Genomic DNA, 6,339 nt, shown 5'->3' with positions numbered 1-6,339 from the left:
TTCTACATGTATCTGTTTAACATTTTCCAGGATATATTCTAATTTGGAACATTTAGTGCTATTCTTTTTATTTCAAAAGAAAATCCATAGTATCAATGTTACTGCTCTAAATCTTGAATGAAAGCATTATAATGAATCACAAATGATATCATACTCCTTTTTGAGAATGAGAATGTTCTGCTTATCCCAACTCAAATAACATGTGCTATATATATTTTTAAATGATTTGATAAAGGTGGTCAGAGATGAAAACACATGACACGAATCTCAGAGTGAAATCGGGGTAACCGGGTACAAAAAAGAAGAACAGGGTTAAGGCTTAGTTTTATATCTGAATACAATTTCTGCAAGACAAAGTCAAAGTGCTACAGAAATGCAGAGGTGCTCACAAAGAGTGGGCAGAGGGAGGAGGCTAGGGAAGAGGGAAGAGGGGATCTTGATAACCTTTAATAAGGCAACCAATTCATTGATGTGACTCCTCCCATTCTGCCCAGAGTGATTTGCACTTAGAAAGGCTGGACACCTAGATCAAAGCCACACTGAGCCTCTGGACTCTTGCTAACTTGTCCTCAATTATAGATGACCTTTAGGCAAAGGAGGAAAAAGAAATATTTCTTTACCATTAAATGGAACAAAATTAGTATTTTAAAATTGCTGAGTACACACTGTACAACTGAACCCCAGAACGTTGTTACTTGCCTTTTCTCCCTATGTTTCATCTATTTTCTGCAGACAATTTTGGAAAAGAGTTTTAAATTATTATGTATGCCTTTAAACAATATAATCAATACTTAACATGCTTTGGAAATTCCATTCTAGTCTATGTAAAAGAATCAAGAAGTATGTATGAGGAAGATTTATAAAACTTTTTTTTCTGTAAAAAAATTAAATTGGTGAAAAGCCTTGATTTCTTTTAATGAAAGTAATACCAAAAGAATTGCTAATCATATTAAAACCTGAAATACTATTATCTCTACTTGAACAAAAATCCCTTAACAATTTGCTTACCAAATACATGGATGATACCTCAAAATTAGAAAACTGTAGAATGTAATTCAAGGAAGAGAGAATTCTGCTGGCCAGCTAAAGGAATTTTTAAAATATATATCTGGAAAGGACTTTGGTATTTTTAAAATTATCTTTAGCTTTATGTAATTTTTTATTTGTGACATAAATAAATAAATTCTTTGGTTAAATGCTACCTTAAAAATCCACATGAAAGAAACAAAACTATCACAGGATAATAATGGCACTATCCGACAAGAACTCTAAAATATCAACACACTCTCTCTAGGTAGTATGTGGTTAATACAATTTTCCTTATAATTAGGAATTTACTCTGAGAGACTCTAAATCACACAAATTATCTAATCTCTACTCAAATCATTTGACTCTGTTAAGAAAAATTTTTTTTATGTCTTTAAAAAAAAATTTATGTCTCCCTTGTCTTCACCAGAGAAGTAACATTTTAAAAGTTTTTCCCTGAGTCCTTTTTGTTCAAAGATAAACACATTTGTAATTATTTTTTTTCTTTTTTTTAACCCATAGTGTAAAATCTGGAAAAATAGGAAAAATGTATAGTAAGAAAATAAGTTTTCTACAATCCTAACAACCATAGGCAACTACTGGATATATTTTAGAATATTTCCTTCCAGTCTTTTTTTTTTTTTTTCTGGAGGATTTTGCTTCTTATAAAAATTTATATTACAAATTTTATATAATTTGGTATTCAGTCCTTTTGTTCCCAAGCATGTTATTAGAACATTCCCACATCACTGCATGCCCTTTGTATACACAACTGTAAAGGTTATATGATAGTCAATCATATGAAAATGTTAGCTAGATCACTTGTATGGAAGCAAGAAAGGAAATTTATTATTTGAACAATATTATGGTGACTACTTTGGTGAAGATAATAATCATCTTTGGCTTTTTTCCCCCTTTTTATAGTTCAGAATTTGGTCAGTTATTTAAAACAAAAGATAAAAATAAAAAACACTGTATTATAGTGAAAATGTTTATCAGATGAAGAGCTCAGCTTTAACAACACGCCTTGCCAAAAAGCTTTGCAAATCGTTCCTCACTTGGGAGCATGTGAGAAAGGGCTGTAATAAGAATAGCTGAGATTTGCTGGAGCCAAAGCTTACAGAAAGAAGAATCTGCAGGTTTAAAAAGGTAATGCTATAATCTTAAATTTATTTGGAGCAAACTGCAGATGTGTAGTGCGACCATTTGCAAATATCATTTGAAAAGAACACATAGCTATGAATTCCATATTTGTTTCAGATGACCTTGTTTTGTATGCTGAGAGGATATTTGTGTGTGTGATGTATGTACACTCACCTTAAAATGTTGTAGTGAGAAGCAAAGTCACGGGAACGGCTAAATGAAATAATGAGGAAAATGTGCAATGATGTGTGTAAACAAGGTGCCCATTTTAGTATACTTAAGAATATTTCAGGTAACATAAAGATCTCTTTTCCTTGCCAACTTTCTCACTAAAAAAAAAATTCCCTTGAAGAAAACAATGGTCCCATTTATATCAATAAGGGGTTTTGGAGTTATTTAGGAACATCTTGCTAAAAAACCAACAAAATCCCCAGTCACTATTACATAGGATTCTTGACATATGGGCAAACATTTTTTTCTCCTCTTTCACTGATCATTCTAATTGACTGAAATGACTTGATGCTAAAGATATGGTGGAATATCTTGAAATAAGTGTAATGATCAATTTAACAAGTTGATTGATTTTTTGTATTTAATTGAACAGTTATTTTGCTTAATTGATCATCCTATTTACTTTGGGGGATATAGTGCGTGCATGTGTGTGTGTGTGTGTGTGTGTGTGTGTGTGTGTTGACAGAAGGAATGATAGGAAAGTTTCATGTCTATGGAGAAGTAGAAATGATCACAGATGCAGAAAGTATTTAAAATAACGCACACAGGATCTCTGAAGCCTTGATTACAAGTGTCAAATGTTTCTCACATGTTTCAACTATAAAATGATCCTGACTCCATTACTTTAGAGAGCCAAAATATATAGTATTTGCATGTTAAAGATCTAAATGGGGTATTAATTGTGCTCTTTCTCATTGGAGTTTATTTTCAAAGCAAAGTGCTCAGGATATATTTAGAAATATGGTTTGATATATCCATGCTTGCTAAGGGGAACAGGGTTAATTTAAATGATTCTATAAAAATAAATATGTCCTAAGCTGTGCCTTCTTAGTTGTTTTGCTGGTTTATTTTAATATGAAAAAAATAATCAAATCTTTGCTTATTAAGAAGATTGTATAATGTATTAATTTATCTAAAATTAGGATATACTTGGTATTACATAAGTTCCAGACATGTAAAGCAAAGAAAAAATTATGACCCCAAACACAAAGGAAGGGTCTAAGCTTGAGTATCCATTTTATTGCAACCCTCATTTTGGAAAGTTACACAGTGTTCATTCTTCAGTTAATGAAAAAGGTAATAGTTTCCATTTTTTTCCCCAGCAAATCATCAAATTGAAGAATGAGCACTACTAAATTTGAAAGAAAGTGAAAACTAAAGATGTTCTTTCCTGTTTTCCTTGGGGGTGTAAAAGGAGATTGTTCTTTTCCAATTTATTTTGTACCAGGAAGTTAAATTTTATTTTGTGGATAATTTAATTACCTTCTATACCTCATGGATTTAGAACATTTCAAGGAATGTTTCCACTTCCCACTTTTCCCCCATATCTCACATATGATATGTGATAGAACTCTTTGAAATTCTAGTGTTTTCACATGAGGCTAATTCCTTGAGAATACAATCTTTGTCTTTCTAAGGGAACATATGTGTGAATTAAAAATTCATATCTTAATCTAGTAGAATATATCCAGTCCTTTTAAAATACTCACAAATACCCTTGCTTTAGAAGTTACTTCCTTCTAAGATGCTACAAGCAATTCCACTGGCAGATCCCATTCATGAACCATATAATTGTTTCCTGATTTGGGACACCAAAATGATACAAAACATATGAGGTTTGAGTATAAAGTAATGAGAACAATCTAACCCAAACTTACATTTTCAACTCAGTCTTTTCATTCAAAGGCATCACCTCAAGAGTCTGTATTCCATTTGTATGGCCATTCTTCTCTTTAAAATTACTCTCTTGATGGACATCCTGTTTACAAATCTTCAATGAGGTCCAATTATTGTATATTGAGAGAATTTGTTATTATCATTCAGTGCCAATATTGGTGAACAGATAGGTGACCTAGCTTGTTTTAGGTAAAGAAGAAAAAGAAAAAGAAGAGAAAGATTACAAGAGACTGGGTGATTTAATCATGTGGCCAATCTTCTTGTGTGATTCATGAACATATTCAGAAGACCATTCTAAAAGATAAGTTTCAAAATAAGTTTTGAACAAAGAGTAGTATTGGTGAACTGGATGTATGGGCTCCAAGATATCTGTGTCTATACACACTAATTTGTTACTTTTTAATATACATACTCATTACTTTATGGCAACACTTTGTATGATTTTTACTGCATTTACATCTAGAAAGAGAAGAAAAATTATGAGCAGAGCAGTTAGAAACTGTAGCTAACAGTATATTCTGTAGCTTGGGTCCCAGCCAGTTGATTATTTTCTTCTAGTTTTGCCATTTGTAAATAGAGAGCTTTTACACTTAGTTCCAACTCATTGGGTTTTGCCTACAGAGTCCTTTATTTGGACATTTATTCTATTAGTCACACAAGAACATCAGTTTTTTTACCTTAGCATCATTATTTTAGACCCCTAAAATGGCATTATCTTCTTTGGAATACTCAGTTTACACATTAGACTGGACTTGGAATGAATTCTTATTGTTTCTCGAACCAAAATAATTCTCAAAGGAAAAAAGGTTCTCAGGCTTTGATGGCAGTGTGTGTAGTTTAAAGAACATGTCACTGATTGTGAAAAAAATTCCAAAAATTTCTTTTAGTAATATTTTGATCAATGCCATTCATTGGCTTAAGATCCCTACTATTTGAAGGGGACAGCCCTCTGAGTCTCCAGTTTCTGATGTGTGCATCTAACACATTTCCACAAAATTAATTATCACACATCTATTTATTGTAAAACATACACTTATAAAATTTTAAATGTAGTGACTGTAAGTCACCTTAGTGCTTTCTCTCTATGAATAATCTTTTATTTAGGGGTTAAAATCAATTTAGAATAAAAGCTGGATTAAAGGGTATACTAAACTAACATTAATTGTAAAATAAACTCATTTTAAGAAGGAATATTTTATTTTCTCTCACCCTCCCCATATTCCAGGAAAATGTGTTCTTAAAATATCATGTGCTATTGGGAGAAATTATTATTTTTGACCACAAAAACTTGGAATATGAAAGAACTAATATATCTCAATGCATTGTGGAAAAGAAGTAAAAAAAAAAAAAAAAAAAAAAACCCAAAGAACAAACAAAACAAAACTTAGTAATATTAGATTTATCAATATATAATTATGAACATTTTATCTACTGACTGACTTAAATTAGGTAAATGTCCATAGATTATATAGGATCCTGTCTTGGCAAGAGAGCCATCAAATCCATTAATATATTCCTCTGGGCCAATTTCTCATGTGTAGGTTTGGGTATTTTTAAAGGTAAATATATGGAATATTTTAATTCCTCTTTTTAATTCTCTATTGCTTTTTTGACTTAAATGGAGGAGTCTACAAATTTCATTCAAAGATAATCTTTGTAAATGTGCTGTGAAAATTCTCTATAATTTGTTAATATGTTATTTTATCCCCTAACCATTGAGCTTAAAAACCAACTTTCAGAACCACTTCTACTATATTCAGGGCTCAAGAATTTTCTGAACATTTTAGGAAAACCTTCCCCTGCTCCTTCAGATTTTCTATACATTTCCTATAACACCAAACTTTATCAGGCAAAGTTATAAAAATATGATTGGTCAATAGGTTATTTTCAGAGCAAGAAGGGATTCAATAATTTCCTCTAATCCCATATTCTATATATGAGGAAACCAAGACTCAGAAGTAGAAGATGACTTTGCTCAAGGTCACTTAGTTTATTTTTATCAGTAAAATGTGAAGAATTTTTCTAATATGTCTTAGGACACACCCCCTACTCCATGGGTAATGGAAGGAAAAATATAGCCTCTTTTTCTTGATCTATTTGTATTTACCTAATTTAATGCTGTTTATAATTGAGAAGATTTGGAAGTCATTTAGACTATGTTGTTTTGTTTTGTTTTCCCCTGATAATGCAATGGTACATTTTTTCTAGAGGGAATGCAAAAGAAGTCAAGACTAAAATAGGTCAAGCTTCGAAACCACCAAA

At 31.4% G+C, this 6,339-nt stretch overlaps 1 long non-coding RNA gene across 1 annotated transcript in view; it reads left to right on the top strand.

Annotated features, from left to right (window-relative positions):
* The first annotated feature begins 2,029 nt into the window (after positions 1 to 2,029).
* Positions 2,030 to 6,339, top strand: part of LOC144381853 (uncharacterized) — a 110,602-nt gene continuing 106,292 nt past the window's right edge. Inside the window, exon 1 of the long non-coding RNA XR_013447873.1 lies at positions 2,030 to 2,175. This is a non-coding gene — a long non-coding RNA (uncharacterized LOC144381853). The remainder of the gene's footprint in view (positions 2,176 to 6,339) is intronic.

Source organism: Halichoerus grypus, chromosome 5 (assembly GCF_964656455.1).
Source record: "Halichoerus grypus chromosome 5, mHalGry1.hap1.1, whole genome shotgun sequence".
Lineage (NCBI taxonomy): Eukaryota > Metazoa > Chordata > Mammalia > Carnivora > Phocidae > Halichoerus > Halichoerus grypus.
Note: the sequence above shows the minus strand (reverse complement) of the source record. Positions and strands in the feature narration are given on the sequence as shown.